Genomic DNA, 19,075 nt, shown 5'->3' with positions numbered 1-19,075 from the left:
ATGGAAGTATGGTAATGAACTGCATGACACATATCTTTCTTGTTTCTGCCCAGTTGTCTGTACCTTACCCTAGGATCATTTATACGTTCTCAAATATCAAGTGCCATGAGTAAGGCACCACACATACAGTGGTGAAGAAACCAGAACTCTTGACTTTATGTAGCGTATACCATCACCCTACCATTCTTCTTGATCCTATAAAGGCACTTCATCCTAAATCCCTTCCCTCTCCAATCTGTTTTCTTCAATCCTTCCTCTTACATCTGGTCTGGCCCCAGGAACTCACCAAAGCAATTTACTCACTTTGTGGTCCCATGGGAAGGGTAGAAGCAGGGCCACATAATTGACTCTTGTGGGCCTTAGGCATTTCTGCCTCTGTAAAAGAAAGAAAAAAAAAGGTAGACATAATATTTTACAACTGCCTTGATATAAAGATGAATATTTTAGTATTACATATTAGAAAAAGTCTTTGAACTAAAAGCTTCTTTTTCTTCTGACTTGAAAATAAATTAAAACATTTTCATAGCTCCCTAAACCTATCGTGGGCTCTAGGTCCTGTGCCTACTGTGCCTAATGGATAAGTTGGCCCTGGGTCTAGGCACCATTTGGCAAAAAGCGATTGCTGAGCAGAAAGTCAGACAAAATTAAGCAACAGCTACCCTCTTTGGTTTTTTGTGATCTGTCTGTGAATGACTTCTCTGGGAGTTTAAGACTACTGCCCTTTTGCTCTGACAGCTATAATCATCACTCAGTTGTCACTTGGTGATTGCTTAATTATATTATTTGGTGGTATGGGAAGTTTTTAAGCTTCAAACTCTTCCAAACAGCTGTGATTGGATTTGTTTTTGATACTTTATTTAATTTACAATTGCATTTGTAAAATCATAATTAGTCTAATTTATTTAATGACCCCCATTGCAGGCTGTAGAAAATTTTCTGAGGGTGTTTTTAATTACACATGAATCAACACCATAATTTTAGAAGGGTTCTCATGAAGTGGGCATTCACTTAATTCCTATCATTGATCCTCAGCCAAGGATTTGGCAGTTATTCTCCCTACAGTAAAAAGGTTCTTAATAAATACAAAATGTTTTTCCAAAAGGTTGAATTCATCTAGTGATTTAGAGATATATCTCTCTCTTCTAAAGTTTTGGAATCTCATTCCTGACCTTTTCTGTTTTGTGTCCAGGATAAATATATTTTCTTTAGATAAAGTTAACGACATTATAAGCGAGGCTGAAAGAAAGGTTAAGCTCTTATAAGGACCATAACTGAGTTTTTCATTAATCTGTTAGAAGAGGTCTCATCTGTGTTTTTGTTTTTCCTCTAAATTTAGATGTCTCTCTTCATTAGCCTTACCTATGAGGGAATTTATGTTATCTTTCACTCTTTTACAAAGACCATGTGGTGACATTCAGAAGAACCTGAGTAGGGAAAAGTGGAGCTTAAGTTTTTTTTTCTTCTTCTACTTTGCTAACAACTGAGAATTCTGAAAAGTCTGGATTGCACTATGAAAAGTTTGTGTGCTTAGTGAAATGTTGTCCAATTGGCCAATGCACTAGGTCTTGGGAAATGTTCTAGAAGCTTGGCAAGAAGAAGCTCTCAAGAGAGCATGGATGCTGCCAATTTCCAATTGGCCAAGACACATTTACAAGGACAAACTTCTCTCTGGGCAACCTGGCATTTCCACTCCAATTGGAATCTGCAACATGAAGATGCACAAGGGAGACAGATTAAACAAACCTTCTCTGATTTCTGGTCCAGGTGAGGCTTTTATTTTCTCCAGTTTGCTTCAATTTTCTGTTGATCACTGACCATCTCAAATATTAGGGGATGGTGGGGATATTACAGGTAAGCTTTTAGATCTCAGGAACAGCCAGGGAAAATGCAGGATGCGTGAATAGATCTATCTGTATATGTATATACAAAGCATTGAACCTGCCTGAGCAGCTCAAATTGTTAATAAAATTTTAGATCTGCTGTGTGAGGCAACTTGCCTGTTACGTTGGCCTTTGCTCAAGTAGCTCCCACCTCACTGTGTGTTTGGGAAATGGTGACAGCTGTGTTCCTTGCCTGGCTGCCTCCATTTATGAAAACGTGGGGTAGATGGCAGTCACCCCCACAGGCCCCTTTACTGTGAATCTTCTTTTCTAGCCACAGCCAAGAGTAAAAGCCCCCAACAGAATTGAATAGCAGTCATTCAGGGTGTACCTTAAATAGATTTAATTTGCCTTTTACAGAAAAGATCACAGGAAATTAGAAAGTGAAGATATTTGCCTAACTGGAATTTCCAAGCAATATTTTTTTTGTTGTTGTTCTTAAAACAACACTCATTTTATGTTATTTTAACAAAACCACACGTGATAGTTTAGATAAGCCAAGAAGAAAATATCTGATTATATAATGTAAACTTTTCCTCCTAAAGTTTACTTTCTGTGTTTGGCTAGATGACTGGGAGGCCACAGTGTTCTTTTGGCAAATCTGGCCTCCTTCTACCCTTAAGTGTTGTTAACTGAAAACAAAGACCAGTAGCATATTAGTTGAAATGTTTTTTTCCATGTGGGTTTCCAATGAATATATCCATGTCTCTAGAATACAAATCTGTCTCAGAAGAAGTACAACCGGAATGCTCCTTCGAAGCACGGATGGCGAGACTGCGTCTTACATACTTTGGACATGTTGTCAGGAGAGATCAGTCCCTGCAGAAGGACATCACGTTTGGCAAAGTACAGGGCCAGCGGAAAAGAGGAAGACCCTCAATGAGGTGGATTGACACAGTGGTTGCAACAATGAGCTCAAGCATAATAATTGTAAGGATGGCGCAGGACCAGGCAGTGTTTTGTTCTGTTGTGCATAGGGTCGCTATGAGTCGGAACTCACTCGATGGCACCTACCAACAACAGAATACTGGCTTTCCTTTATCACCATACTCCTCAGTCCCTGTATCTTTCAACATGCTTCTGGGATTTTGCTCATGTCTCAGGGCTTTTATTTGCTGATCATCAAAGCAGATCAGAGTGGTTCCCACCTTGTCTTGTGCAGATGGAACAGGTGGGAGCCCAGGCATCTCAAGAACAAAGCCAGCCCCATTCCCATGTTTGATTCCTCATCTTCGCCCATGTTCTATAACGTGTAAGCTGTCCTTTAAAGCTCTCCTCCAACCATATTTTTAGTTTCTACTAGAATCTAGCTAGGAGCCCTGGTGATACAATGGTTAAGTGCTTGACTGCTGACTGAAGTGTTGGTGGTTCAAACCCACCCAGCGGATCTGCAGGAGAAAAGACCTGATGATCTGCTCCAGAAACAATTACAGTCTACAGAACCACATGGGTTAGTTCTAGTCTGTCCTCTAGAGTTGTTATGAGTCGGAATTGACTCCACAGCACACAACAGCAATAACGAAGAAAGAGGTTGTAGAAAGAAGACAGAGATTGGTACTTTAAAGGCATAGAACTTGAGGCTCATGTTAAATCTGAGAGTTAAAAGAAAATCAACAAGGTTTTTATTGTACCCAAATCAAGAAATATTTGTTGCTTTAATACAGCCCACGTTCTTTGGTTTGATTATCTTTGGATATAAAGACTAACAGACCAGAATTTCCCATAGAAAGATTCCTGGTTTTGCTCTCATTTCTGGAGCATATACTTTAACAGGAAGTTAGGAATATTGATTTTTGTTCAGAACAAAGAAAACAATGTAGCAAGAAAACCTGAATTTGGGTCATAAGATAAATGCCTGAAGGAGTTGGTGGTCTTTGGTCTGGAGAAGTGACCACTCAAGAGGCTTCAAATATTTGAAGGAGTGTCATTTAAAAAATGGTTTAGTCCAGGATCAACAATTACTCATTGTCAATAATTGACCAAAGCTCTTGTTCCCACTGAGTACCGGATGGAGCCTCATGACCCTTTTCAGGACGGTGCTCTCAACAGATATTACTATGGAGTACTGCAGATTAAATTTCTTCACCATTCTCAGATTAGACTTTCTAAGTTCTCCTGAGGTTTCAAACTGAGACTAAAGGGTAAAAGATAGGGAGATTCAGCTTTAAAAAGCAACCAAGCTGATGAATGGTAGAATTGGTTGCACCCAGAAGTAGTGAGTTTCCTAACATCAAAGGTATACATTGGAAAAAATGTTAAGATACCAATATTTCTGATGGCTCTGCCCACCCTCCCCTTAGCCTCATGGTAGAAAAAAAGAAGAGAGAGATTATCTCTGAGAAAGAAAAAAATTCAGAGATCTCCATGTCTATAGATGAGACAGGTGGCCTTTGGGTTTCAAGGCCAGCACTCTGGGAGAGTTCCAGGGGGAGATATGCACCACAGAAGGCTGGACCCCAAGTAATGGGTCTCCATCATTGCTACTGCTCTCCATGTAGGACAAAGAAGGAAAGAGGACCAGTCTTGCAGTGACCACTGTTGAGTTGGAAAGTTGGAATGTTAGGGGGACTGGGACAAATTGGAAATTAGAGGCTTTTAAGGGCCTTTCTTAAACATCAGAACAATAAAGTGACCTGGGAGAGGAAAAAGGACTCTGTAATAGTAATACAGAATTTCCCATTAGCCCAAGAGGCTTGAGGCTCTGAGTCAGATTTCATTCTACTTAAAAGAAATTCAAGTATTCCATTTCATGAAATGGAATGTTTGAAGATAGATACAGGCTTTAGTGAGCTGAAATGGACTGGTATTGGCCATTTTGAATCAGACAATCACACAGTCTACTATGTTAGAAACGACAAAGTGAAGAGGAATGGAATCACATTCATTGTCAAAAAGAACATTTCAAGATTTATTCTAAAGTACAATGCTGTCAGTGATACAATAATATTCATACGCCTACAAAGGAAGACTAGTTAATATGACTATTATTAAATTTAAGCACCAACCATTAATGCCAAAGACGAAGAAATTGAAGATTTTTACCAACTTCTGCAGTCTAAAATTGCTCAAATGTGCAATCAAGGTGCACTGATAATTACTGGTGATTGGCATGTGAAAGTTGGAAATGAAGAAGAAGGATCAGTAGTTGGAGAACGTGGCCTTGGTGATAGAAACCACACCAGAGATCTTATGATAGGATTTTGCTTTACCAACGACCTATTTATAGGAAATATCTTTTTTGAACAACATAAATGGTGACTATACACATGGGTTTTGCTGGATGGAATCAAATAGACTTCATCTGTGGAAAGAGATTATAAAAAAGCTCAATACCATCAGCCAGAACAAGGCCAGGGGATGACTATGGAGCAGACCATCAATTGCTCTTATACAAGTTTAAGCTGAAGCTCAAGAAAATTAAAGCGAGTCCATGAGGGCCAAAGTACAGCCTTCAGTATATGCCACCTGAATTTAGACACTATCTAAAGAATAGATTTGATGCATTGAACACTAATGACTGAAGGGCAGACGAGTTGTGGGATGACATCAAAGACGTCATATATGAAGAAAGAAAGGGGTCATTAAAAAGACAGGAAGAAAAGAAAAGGCCAAAATGAATGTCAGAAGAGACTCTGAAACTTGCTCTTGAACGGTGAGTAGCTGAAGCGAATGGAAGAAGTGATGAAGTAAAAGAGCTGAACAGGAGATTTCCAAGGGTGGCTTGAGAAAACAAGTAAAGTATTATAATGAAATGGGCAAAGACTTGAAGTTAGAAAACCAAAAAGGAAGAACATGTTCGGCATTTCTCAAGCTGAAAGAACAGAAGAAAAAATTCAAGCCACGAGTTGCAATATTGAAGGATTCTATGGACAAATATCGAGCAAGGGAGGAAGCATCAAAAGAAGATGGAAAGAATACACAGAGTCACTGTACCAAAAGGAACTGGTCAACATTCAACCATTTCAGGAAGTAGCACATGAGCAAAAACCAGCGGTGTTAAAGGAAGAAGTCCAGGTTGCACTGAAGGCCTTGGCAAAAAACAAGGCTCCAGGAGTTGACGGAATACTAATTAAGATGTTTCGACAAATGGATGCAATGCTAGAAATGCTCACTTGTCTATGCCAAGAAATTTGGAAGACAGCTGCCTGGCCAACCAACTGGAAAAGATCCTTATTTGTGCCCATTCCAAAGAAAGACGATCCAACAGAATGTGGAAATTATTAAGTGATATCTTTAATATCACAAGTAAAATTTTGCTGAAGGTCATACAAAAGAGGGAACTGCCAGGACTTGAAGCTGAATTCAGAAGAGGATGTAGAATAAGGGATATCATTGCTGATACCAGGTGACTCTTGGCTGAAATCAAAGAATAACAGACAGATGTTTACCCATGTTTTCTTGACTATGTAAAGGCATTTGACTGTGTAGATCATGACAAATTATGGATAACTTTGCGAAGAATGGGAATTCTAGAACGCTTAATTGTGTTCATGCAGGATTTATATGTAGACCAACAGGCAATCTTTGGAATGGAACAAGGGGATACTGTGTGGTTTAAAATCAATAAAGGTGTGCATCAGGGTTGTTTCCTTTCACCATACTTATTCAATCTATATGGTGAGCAAATAATCCGAGAAGCTGGACTGTGTGAAGAGAACACGGCATCAAGACTGGAGGAAGACTCATTAACAACCTGCACTATGCAGATGACACAAACTTGCTTGCTGAAAGTAAAGAGGACTTGAAGCACTTACTGATGAAGATCAAAGACTATAGCTTAAGTATGGATTACGTCTCAACACAAAGTAAACAAAATTAATATCACGTCATGGTATACAGACAAAAGATTAAAACTGTCAAGGATTTCATTTTCTTGGCTCTATAGTCAATGCCCATTGTAGCAGCAGTCAAGGAATCAGAAGATGTATTGCATTGGGTAAACCTTCTGCAAAAAGACCTCATTAAAGTGTTAAAAACCTAAGACGTCACTTTGAAGACTAATGTGTCCTTGTTCAAGTGATGGTGTTTTCAGTCACCTCAGAGGCATTTGAAAGCTGGACAGTGAACAAGGAAAACCAAAGAATTGATGCATTTGAATTATGGTGTTAGTAAAGAATATTGACTATACCATGGACTGCCAGAAGAACGAACAAATCTGTATTGGAAGAGGTATAGCCAGAATGCTCCTTAGAAGTGAGGGTGGCAAGACTATGTGTCAAGTACTTTGAACATATTATCAGTAGGGACCGACCCCTGGAAAAGGACATAATGGTTGGTAAAGGAGAACAAATCAAATCCTTTGCTGTTGAATCAATTTCAACTCATAGTGACCCTGTAGCAAAGAGTAGAACTGCCCCGTAGAGTTTCCAAGTAGATTCCAACTGTGGACCTTTTGGTTAGCAGCCAAGCTCTTTGGTAAAGTAGAGGGTCAGCAAAAAAGAGAAAGACCCTCTATGAAGTAGATTGACACAGTGGCTGCAACAATGGGCTCAAACATAGCATAAATTGTGAGGTTGGCACAAGACTGGGCAGTGTTTTGTTCTGTTGTACATACAGTAGGTATGAGTCAGAACTGTGTTGACAGCACCTGTGACGGTCAAGTTTGTGTGTCAACTTTGCTAGGCCATGATTCTCAGTGGTTAGGCAGTTGTATGATGTTGTGATCCCTTCCATGATGAGATATGATATAATGTGATCCCCTCCGTGATGGGATCTGCTATGATTAGCCAATCAGTTGAAAGGAAATTTCCTTGGGTGCGTGGCCTGCGTTGAATATAAGTGGACGTCTGGCAAGGCTAATGGGTTTTTGCTTGCTCTGAATCCTGAAGGTGGCTCCTATTCTTTTGACCTCTGTCTGGTTCTTGGGACTTGAGCTAGCAGCTTAACTGTGGTGTTGCCTGCTGATCTTGGGATTCGTCCGTCTTTGCAGCCTGTGAACAAGAGCCCTGCTCTCTGACCTGCTGATATTGGGTTCACCAGCCTCTGCAACTGAGTGAATCATGAGAAGTCTCTATCTTGACCCATGCATTCCAGCCTCTACAACAGTGTGAGCCATTTCCCTGATAGAAATTTCTCTCTCTAAATATTTACATGCTTTACTGGTTTGCCTTCTCTAGAGAACCCAGCCTAAGACAGCACCTAACAACAACAAAGGAAATTAATAACAGAAAAAAAGATTTTTTACATACCTACTTGAGTTAGAGGCCTAAGGTTTGAATTAGCTACAAATATGATTAATAATCCTTGGCTGGAAGTCATTGAAGGGATTAAAAAATTGAACCCTGGTTGCACTAGTTAAAATCCCTCTAAATTATTAAATATTATTTTTGATTCATAAAATCAGTAGTCAAAATGTTCCCTTATTCTTCTCTTATTTAAGCAGGACAATTCTAATTTCTTTTGCTCTAGGTCATATGATGTATGACATACTTTCATTCACCTTTTGCACACCCCTATTAATCTTTATGGAAACCCTGGTGGCATAGTGGTTAAAAGCTATGACCGCTAACCAGAAGGTCGGCAGTTTGAATTCACCAGGCACTCCTCGAAAGCCATATGGGGCAGTTCTACTCTGTCCTGTAGGGTTGCTTTGAGTCAGAATCGACTTGACAGCAATGGGTTTTTTGGTATAAACCTTTACAATAGTTCCAGATCCTTTTAAATGTGTGACTTCCTAAACCCAACACTATCAGCCACTTCCCAGACCCTAGAAGTAGGGTTGCCAGATTTAGCAAATGAAAATACAAGGCACTCAGTTAACTTCGAATTGCATATTTTAAAATGATACAGTTTTTAGTATAAATATGTCCCAAAATTTTGCACAGAACGTTCCTATACTAAAAAACGTATTTGTTTTTTTCCTCCGAAATTCATGTATCACTGGGAATCCTGTGTTTTACCTGTCAACCCTACCAATGAGGGGCCCTAGAAATAGCGTATTCTTCTTCTCAAAGAGGGAGCCCAAATTGTATGAGCTCCGTGCCCCTCCGTGCCCCAAAACATGGATTGACTAAAGCACCTAGGATACACACTTTGTAGGTATTAGCTATTGTTAGAACTATTGTTGTTGCTGTTATTTTATTAGAAATATGCTTTGCTAGAGAAGCATCTCAAAATTTCTTAGCTTTTTCTGACATATTTAGTTTATAATGAACCAAGATTAAGATCCCTGGGTAGTGCAAACAGTTTGTGCTCAACAGCTAACCTAAAGGTTGATGGTTTGAACACACTCAGAGATGCTAGGGGAGAAAGGCCTGGAGATCTGCTTCTGAAAGATTGCAGCCAAGAAAGCCCTATAGAGCAGTTTTACTTTGTAGCACATGGGGTCACCAGAGTCAGGAAGGACTTGGAGGCAAGAGGTTTGGTTTTTGGTCTTTAGAAAAAGGATATCAAATGCTCTTACTCTCCTCCACCTATGTTTACTTTTTCCTGAACTGCAAATTCCATTTGCATCAGGCCCTCTGTAGTCTCAACATTTTAATTAATCTTTAGCATGTTCCTAGCCATATTTTTATTTTCCCCACTGCTTCTTGCATCTGTAGTCAAAAAGAATATATGTAACTGAGAGTCAGAAACAAGATTCTCTTGCTTTTTCACAATCCTATGAAAACATTTTTGGGCCATTCACCAATAGGGAACTGGAAAGGAAAGGGATTTTCTTCCGAGGCCCATTGTTTGCCTTCTTTTATAGCCCAGGGTTTATTTTCATGATTTTTGGGTATCCAGAGAGGTCTTTCTCCTCCTTCTGTATTATATTTTAATCCACTGGTATTTGTGGAACTTGTTTCAGGTCTCTTAATTCAAAGTGGTAGCTCTCTGGGTATCCATTTCTGAAAATTAGCAAAGGTCTGTGTGAATGCTGTTGCGGTTGTTGTTAGTTGCTGTTGAGGTGATTCCAACTCACGGTGACCCCTTGTGTGCAGAATAGAACTGTTCCATAGGGTTTTCAATGGCTGCGACCTTTCAGAAGCAGATCACCAGCCCTGTCTTCCAAGGTGCCTCTGAGTGGATTTGTACCACCAACTTTTCTGCTAGTAGTCAAATGGTAGGCCCAGAGAACTATCTGTTACACAGATACAAGAGAACTCTATTTTAGCCAGTGTGTGTGTGTGTGTGTTTACCTGGTGGTACAGTGGTTAAGCATTTGGCTGCTAACCAAAAGGTCAGCAGTTTGAATCCACCAGCCACTCCTTGGAAACCTTATGGGGCAGTTCTGCTCTGTCCTATAGAGTTGCTATGAGTTGGGATCCAGTCGAGGGCAATGGGTTTCATTTGGTTTGTGTTGGCCTAGATTCTCTACTCCTCACATCCCATGAACAAGTTAACTTGGCCCAAAACCTGAGGAATTCAATGTGAATTGTTTGGGCACAAGTGTCTTGGATATAAAAGGCCTTCACTGCACTTAAAAAAAAAAAAAAAAAAGAATTTTTTTTCTACTAGTTTCTTAAGGTTCCTTTGGCAAGCAACTAGGGAGCAGGCTTGTAATATTTCTTATATACTATGCTCAAAATCGATAATGCAAAATCAGTTATCCTACCATTATTTTAAACACTGTGTGAAAGTACAGGACTTATACTAATGGTGTAGAGGATACAATTTGCCCCCACAGAAGTTGTGCTGCTTTATCACTGATAGTCCTCACCTTGTGCTTAACCTTGAATGATTTTTCTTTTTCACCCAGTTTTCCAGAACCATGATGTCACTCACTAATTTTCCATTTCTGTACACCAGGTCTACAGAAGTTCAAGACTCCAGGGCCAGTAAAGTCGCTTGTTTGCAGCACTCTCCTGGCCACAGTTAGTTCTTCATTGACCAGTTAATACTTTGCTTATCATCAAAACCAACCCTAAGTAAGCTGCAGGGAAGTTGAGTTATTGTCACTTATAGCAAGACACAAGGACTGCTTCTCACGGCCAAACGTTTTTTCAGGACCAAATCAGACTGCTATTTCAGAAGTGTCGTAGGACAATGTCATGATATAAGGAAAATGTCCCGGATAAGCACTGAGAATTAAAACTTGGTGTCCATTTTTTAAAAGGTAGATAGGGCAATAAGTAACTGTTGGTCTTTAGGGTCTTACTAATAATTATAATGGTAGCTAATAGGCTTTGAGGGCATTCTGGTGTTAGGCTCATTGATATGGAATTTACTGAATTATCTTATTAAATCCTCACCACCTTTTTTTTTATTGTTATTGGGTGCTGTTGAGTTGATTCTAACCCACAGTGATCTCATATGACAGAGTAGAACCACCCCATAGAGTTTTCCTGGCGGTTTTCTTTATGGAAGCAGATCACCAAGTCTTTCTTCCGTGGAAACACTGGATAGGTTCAAACCACCAACCTTCGAGTTAGCAGCTGCCTGCTTAACCGAGGTGCCACCAGGACTCCTTCCTCACCACCTAGTGAGGTGCTAACATTATTTTACCTATTTTACCAATGCAACACTGAGTGGTTATGGAATTTCCCAAAGTCACCAAGCCAGTTGGTTGTGGGAAGCTTGAGTCAAAAAATCAAACTAGATTTGATGAGCTCTAGCTTCCAGGAACCATTTAACTTAATTTAATCTCAGATCAGATACAAAACTACCTGGACCATTTTGACTTAGCTGTTTCGTTGATAAAATGGATCTAATCATAACACCTATTGCAAAGAGCTGTAAACATTAAATGGATAATGGTAATATTGATAAATACTTATTGAACACTTACTATGTGCCAGTTATTGTTTCTAAGGTTACTGAACATACAGACAGTCTCCTACTTATGACAGGGTTCCGTTCTGATGACTGTGTTGTGTATTGGTTCTGACATAAGTTGAATACCTTTTTTTTTTTTAGCTTTCATTAATACTGCCTTTTATTATCAGTAGCTTTATAAATTTGATGTTTTTTTTTTTTTTGTCTTCGGGGGTTGGCGTGAGAATGAGAACAACAATAAATTAAGCACTGCAATAATGTATGTAGTATACATAAAAAAAAAAAATGATAAAATGTCCCACCCCAAAAAAGAACAGTCATAAATGCAGTTTGTCCTAAGTGAAAAGTTGAAAACTACCTGCATATGCTTATTTAATTCTGACCACAATTCTGTGAGGTAGCTTATCAGCTTGATGACAGGTTGGTTGGTTCTATAGGAAGTAGGAAAGCCACTGACGTAGACACTGGGGACATCCCAGGACTTTTGCCATTAGAGAGTTACTGTTAAACACGATTTGGTCCATATGCCTTTGTATAGTTCAAACTATATTGATTTATTCATTAATTCATTCATATAAGTGGGTTTTCTTAGTTTTGCCTTTAGTACATCAAGCCTAGGGGTTAACTACAGAAAGTATTATTATCCTGTATTAGTTTCCTGTTGCTGCTAACAAATTACCAGAGGCTTAGTGGTTAAAATCAGCACGCACTTATTATTTTACAGCTTGGGAAGTCAGAAGTCCAAAATGGGTTCATTGAGCTGAGATCAAAGTGTCAGCAGGGCCACACGACCTCCAGAAGCTCTAGGTGAGAAGGTGTTTTCTTGCCCTTTCCAGTTTGTTGAGGCCACCTGGATTCCTTGGCTTGTGTCTTTCCTTCCATCTCAAAACCAGCAACATAGAATCTTCAAATCTGACAAATCTCTCTCTGATTCTGACCTTCTGCTTCCATCATAAATACATCTCCTCCCTTTTCTGACTCTGATTCTGCTGCCTTTCTCTTACAAGGACCCTTGTGATTACATTGGGCCCCTGCAGATAATCCCAATAAGCAACATCATAATCAACGGAGAAAAGGACCACTTTACAGGATTAAAAAGCAAAGATGTCACCTTGAAGACTAAGGTGCACCTGACCCAAGTCATGGTGTTTTCAGCCGCCTCCTATGCGTGTGAAAGCTGGACGATGAATAAGGAAGACTGAAGAAGAATTGACGCCTTTGAATTGTGGTGCTGGAGAAGAATATTGAATGTACCATGGACTGCCAAAAGAATGAACAGATCTGTCTCGGAAAAAGTACAACCAGAATGCTCCTTAGAAGCAAAGATGGTGAGACTATGTCTCACATACTTTGAACATGTTGTCAGGAGGGATCCGTCCCTGGAGAAGGACATCATGCTTGGTAAAATAGAGGGTCAGCAAAAAAGAGGATGGGCCTCATCGAGATGGATTGACACAGTGGCTGCAACAATGGGTTTAAGCATAACAATGATTATGAGGATGGTGCAGGACCGGGCAGTGTTTCATTCTGTTGTATACAGGGTCTCTGAGTTGGAACCGACTCGATGGTACCTAACAACAACAAAAACAACGTGTAGATAATCCAGGATAACCTTCCCACGTCAAGACCCTTAACTTAATCATACCAGCAAAGTCCCTTTTACTGTGTAAGGCAACATATCCACAGGTTGCTGGGATTAGTATATAAATATTTTAGGAAAAGAAAAGTTGTCATTGAGTTGATTCTGACTCATCATGGCCCCAGGTATGTCATAGTAGAACTGTGCTCCGTAGGGTTTTCAATTTGATTTTTCAGAAGTAGATCACCAGGCCTTTCTTCCAGGGTGCCTCAGGGTAGACTTGAACCACAAACATTTCAGTTAGCAGCTGAGCTTTTAACTGTGTCACCCAGGTTCTCCACGTAAATATCTTTTGGGGACATTATTCGTTCTATTGGAGCCCTGGTAGCACAGTGGTTAAGAGCTATGGCTGATAACCAAAAAGCTCGGCAGCTGGAATCCACCAGCCACTCCCTGGAAACTCTATGGGGCAGTTCTACTGTGTCCTACAGGGTTGCTATGAGTTGGGATCGACTCGATGGCAACAGGTTATTCATTCCCTAAATTACCCATGATAAAATTAAGTTTCATAGACCATAGGGATTTGTCTGTGTTCTTAGTGAGGGTATGGACTTAGGAACCGAGACTAGAATCCAGAATGTAGATTTCCTGGCTACGCAGCTTCTACCTGTGTGGGTAACTGTCACATTAAAAAGTCCTTGGTTGGGCATTTGCAGAAATTGTGTTAGATCAATGGCAAGAACAAAGATTTAGAAATTTCAATGAACATTTTTAGGGAATGCCGTGACCTGGTTTTGTGGCTTTGAGGAAATCACCTTTTAAACTTGACCTTAGTTACCTGGGCTTTGAAACAAGATTACTATACAGACACAAAGTGAAATTGGGCGATGACTAATTAAAGGATCCTAACAAACCAAATGAGCATGGAGAGCCACAGAAGGCATAAGCAGTACTTATGTTAAAAGCCAACTGCCTGAGCATAGGCGTGGGTGTGCAATCAAACGCAAGAACAAGACAAAGTTATTCCCGGCTGACCCCTGAGCCTTTCCTCTGTGTGTCAAAACACTTAAAAGTTAACTTCTTCCTTTCGATGATAGCATTTAAAATCCAAAGCCCCTTTCCATTCTTTAGCACCAATTATTAAAAAGAAAAAAATTAGAACGTTTCAGCTATTTCAGCCCTTCCTGCATTTCCTCTACTTTTCATTTTCTCTTATAACTCTCACGACCCTAAGATGAGCACTTTTTCTTTAATTAATAAAGAATGTATGAAATACTTCAGCATATTCACACACACCATTGTTAAAACCACAGTTGAATGTGGATAGATGAAAAAATCCAAAACCCCAGTTAGGTCAAGAGGAACTATATGTGAGAGAAAGAACCAGGGAAGCCTTCTTCCCAGAACTGTATCTCTAAATAGATTGGGGATTTGCTAATGCTTGGGGTTAATCACGATGAGAAAGGAAATGGCCGACATTGCTGTTGCTTAATGCACGGAGGCAGGAAAAGTTCGGAAATGTAACCTTGATATTTCCTATTGCTATACCAAGCACATATGATGTAAAGTGCAAACTACTACTGAGGAGTCCATATTTTCTTTTGAAAATTTCTCCGTGCAAAGGGGGAGCTAATACTGGACAGCAAAATGCACTAAGACTTAGATCAGTTGAGGGTAGAGGCCTGTGCTGGTTAAGGTTGCGTGACAACTTGGCCGGGCCATAATTCTCAGTAGTTTGGCAGCTACGATATAATTTGGGAGCTGTGTACTAATGTAATCACCTCCATGATGAGGTTTGTTATGAATAGCCAATCAATCAGTTGGAAGGGAGTTTCCTTGGAGATGTGGCCTGCATCCAATATAGGTGGACCTTCTGGCAAAGCTTGTTAGCTATGCTCGCTCTGGATCCTACAGCTGGCTCCTGTTCATTTAAGCTCTGGTTCTCGGGAATTGAGTAGCAGCTTACCAGCTGATCTTGGGATTCATCAGCCTCCACAGCCTGTGATCAAGAGGCCTTCTGTCCCACCTGACAATCTTGGGTTCACCAGCCCCTGCAGCTACGTGAGTCAGGAGAAGCCTCCAGCCTAACCCATGGATTTGGGACTTTCCAGCCTCTACAACCGTGAGAGCCATTTCCTTGATATAAATCTCTCTCTCTATATATGCCTATAAGCTTCACTGGTTTTACTTCTCTAGAGAACCCAGCCTAAGACAAGTGCTATGCCGTATATTCTTCTTTAATAAGGGCATAGCACAACGCCTGGCACACAATAAGTGCTCAATAAATCTCTAATGAACAAGTTAATGGATGAGATTGTAGTTGTTAGTAGTTGTCAGTAGTTGTCATCAAGTTGATTCCAACTCATGGTGACCCCATGTGTGTCAGAGTAGAACTATACTCCATGGGGTTTTCGATGGCTGATTTTTCAGAAGTAGATTGCTCAGGGTTTTCTTCTGAGGTACGTCTGAGTGAATTCGAACCTCCAACCTTTCAGCTGGCAGCCAAGAGCATTAACTCTTTGAACCACCCAGGGAATCCTCCGAGCCTTGGACACTTAGGTGCAATTAATCCCACCCAGCTCTGCCCTTCCCATTCCTAGTATGACTTAGGAAACCAATTGACCTCTTTCAACTTACTTAGATTCCTTACCTATAAATAAGACATTGGGTGAGTCTTTAAGAAGGCTACCATTTTATGATATTAAAATAATCTTTTCATTATCATTTGTAGCTATATTGGTGACATTTGTGAAAAGTTTCACTTCTTTGTGCACGATTGTTTCCTGCAGCTTTGACACTGTCCTTATGGGTCGTGATAAGAAATACATTGTACGAGAAATGATACAGGGAGGATGTCCAGACGCCCTGAATGGGGTCCCAGGTGGAGTCCTTCCCCTCTTAAATGGTTTATGGTAAAAGGGAGCATGATGGTGAGGACCCTCAGAATTTGCCTAAATGTGTTCCATGGAAGATGAAATTCAGAGGGTCTGCCGGTTATGATTGTGTTTCTCTGCATATAACAGGAAACTCTATTGCTTTGCTACTGGAAGTGCAAGCCATGGACCAGCATCTGCATTTTTTGGGACTTGGTTAGAAATGCAGAGACTCAAGCTCCAGCCCAGATCTACTGAATCAGAATTGGCATTTTAACAAATCTCAGGTGATTCGTATACACATTATTGTCTATTATTAGGTGCTATCAAGCTGGTTCAACTCCATATGTACAACAGAATGAGACACTGCCTGGTCCTGTGCCATCCTCACAATTGTTGCCGTGCTTTAGCCCATCATCGCAGCCACTACGTCAATCCATCTCATTGAGGGTCCTCCTCTCTTTTGCTGACCCTTTACCAAGCATGATGTCCCTCCTGATAACATGTCCAAAGTAAGTGAGACAAACCCTCGCTATCTTTGCTTCCAAGGAGTATTCTGGATGGACTTCTTCCAAAACAGATTTGTTTGTTCTTCTGAAAGTCCATGGTATATTCAATATTCTTTGCCAACACCATAATTCAAAGTCATCAATTTTCCTTTGGTCTTCCTTATTCATTGTCCAGCTTTTGCATGCATGTGAGGTGATTGAAAATACCATGGTTTGGGTCAGGTGCACCTTAGTCCTCAAAGTGACTACTTTTTAACACCTCGAAGAGGTCTTTTGGAGCAGATTTGCCCAATGCAATATGCCATTTGATTTCTTGACTGCTGCTTCCATAGGCATTGATTAAGGATCCAAGTAAATTGAAATTCTTGACAGAATTTCAATCTTTTCTCTGTTTATCACAATGTTGCTAATTGGTCCAGTTGTAAGGATTTTTGTTTTATGTTGAGGTGTAATCCGCACTGAAGGCGATAGTCTTTGGTCTTCATCAGTAAGTGCTTCAAGTCCTCTTCACTTGCAGCAAGAAAGGTTGTGTTGTCTGCATATCATAGGTTATTAATAAGTCTTCCTTGAATCCTGATGCTGCATCCTGCTTCATATAGTTCAGTTTCTCAGATTATTTTCTCAATACATAGATTGAATAGGTACAGTGAAAGGATATAACCTGGACGCATACCTTAATTGCTTTTAAACCACACGATATCCACTTGTTCTGTTTGAACAACTGCCTCTTGGTCTATGTACAGGTTTTGCATGAGCACAATTAAGTGTTCTGGACTTCTCATTCTTCACATTGTAATCTACAATTTGTTATGATTCACACAGTCGAATGCCTTTGCATAGCCAAAAAAACACAGGTAAACTTGTTTTTAGTGTTCTGTACTTTCAGCCAAGATCCATCTAACATCAGCAATGATATTAGAGAATTACTGCCTTACCACCATAAATACGAGGTGTTTACCTGATGCGGTAGCAAGTTCAGCAGAAGGCAGTTCTGGGCTAGTACAGACTCTGAGTGAGTGATTGGGGACTCAGGCTTTTGCCATCTTTTTGCTCATCTATACTTAGCAACTACATTTTTGTCTTCACTCATTGGCCTTATAGTCAGTCACAAGATGACTGCTGCATCACTGAATTCTGACCACGAGAAAGGGGAACAACAAAGGCAACCAGAAAAGTGGCTTTGTCATAGTCAGGATTTACTTGTTTATTCTGAAAGGACATCCGCCTCAAGAAATTCTACCTCTTGATCATTGTAACTGTGGCACACAGCCAAGATTAGACACGAGGGAGGCTGAGCTGTGAAGTAGGTGATGTTCTGACTTCTATAATACAAACTGGCACAGGGGAGGTGAGCTGTGAGTGGCTCTTGGGTGGCCAATCTGCTGTATCACTGTATTTGTTAATATATGTTCTTGGAGGAAAAAAATGGCCAAAAACATTTTGGAAACAAATCACTATAGGCTTCTTTTATACAGAACTGTCTTTAATATGCTGGGTGCATTATATGTCTCCAAGAGGGGAATATAGTGCGTACTGTTTTCTTCTGATCATAGAACCCCTTTTCCAGCAACTGGTTTTATGCAATAAACACTTTGGAGAAGATAAATTGATATCATGGTGATGATTTTAGAGCAGGGGTCAGCAAATGTTTTTTGGTGAACCAGATAGTAAATATTTTTGGATTTGGGAGCCACACTGATTCTATCCACAACCCAACTCTGCCATTGTAGCACAAAATTCAAGGACAAACATTAAGTGGAGTTGGCCTACTGTGGGCAGAACTTTGCTCATTTTAATCCATAGTTTGCTGACTTCTGTTTTTGAGTTAGCCACAAAATAATAAGATTTACAACAATACAACCACAACAACATCTACTAATATTTATATGGTACCCTAGATTCTACAAAAACTTTTAATATAAATAAACAAATAAATAGGCATATATGTGTGTGTATGTATATAAACCAAAAAACCATTTGCCAATGGGTTGATTCTGACTCATGGCAACCCTATGTGTTGCTGAGTAGAACTGTGCTGCATTGGGTTTTTAAGCCTGTGACCTTTTGGAAGCAGATCACCAGGCTTTTCTTCCCAGGCTCTTCTGGGTGAGTTTGAACTGCCAACCTTTTTGTTAGTAGTTAAGCACTAAACCATTTGCTTCACCCAGAGACTCCTGTATGTGCATATATATGTATAATTTCTTATATACATTTTTCTTTTTATTCCAACAAACCTGTAAGAGATTATCACTATTGTGTGGTTTCCTGAACAACTCTAGTATCATGCTATGAACTTGCTAAGAAATGGGTATATTCAGTAGGGCTCTTATCCAATTGTATAATGCTTTGAATTTGTGTGTGTGTGTGTTGAATTTATACTTTTTTTTTTCCCGATGTGCTCAGAGAATTTCTAAATTTAATTTTCATATTTGTTCTTTGAGGAAGTCCAGAGTCAACCTAATTATTCACATCCTTCAAAATATTCCAAGTGTTTTTTTTTTTTCTTTTACTATTTACTATTAGATTCTTAAATTTCTA

Source organism: Loxodonta africana, chromosome 3 (assembly GCF_030014295.1).
Source record: "Loxodonta africana isolate mLoxAfr1 chromosome 3, mLoxAfr1.hap2, whole genome shotgun sequence".
Taxonomy (NCBI): domain Eukaryota; kingdom Metazoa; phylum Chordata; class Mammalia; order Proboscidea; family Elephantidae; genus Loxodonta; species Loxodonta africana.
Note: the sequence above shows the minus strand (reverse complement) of the source record.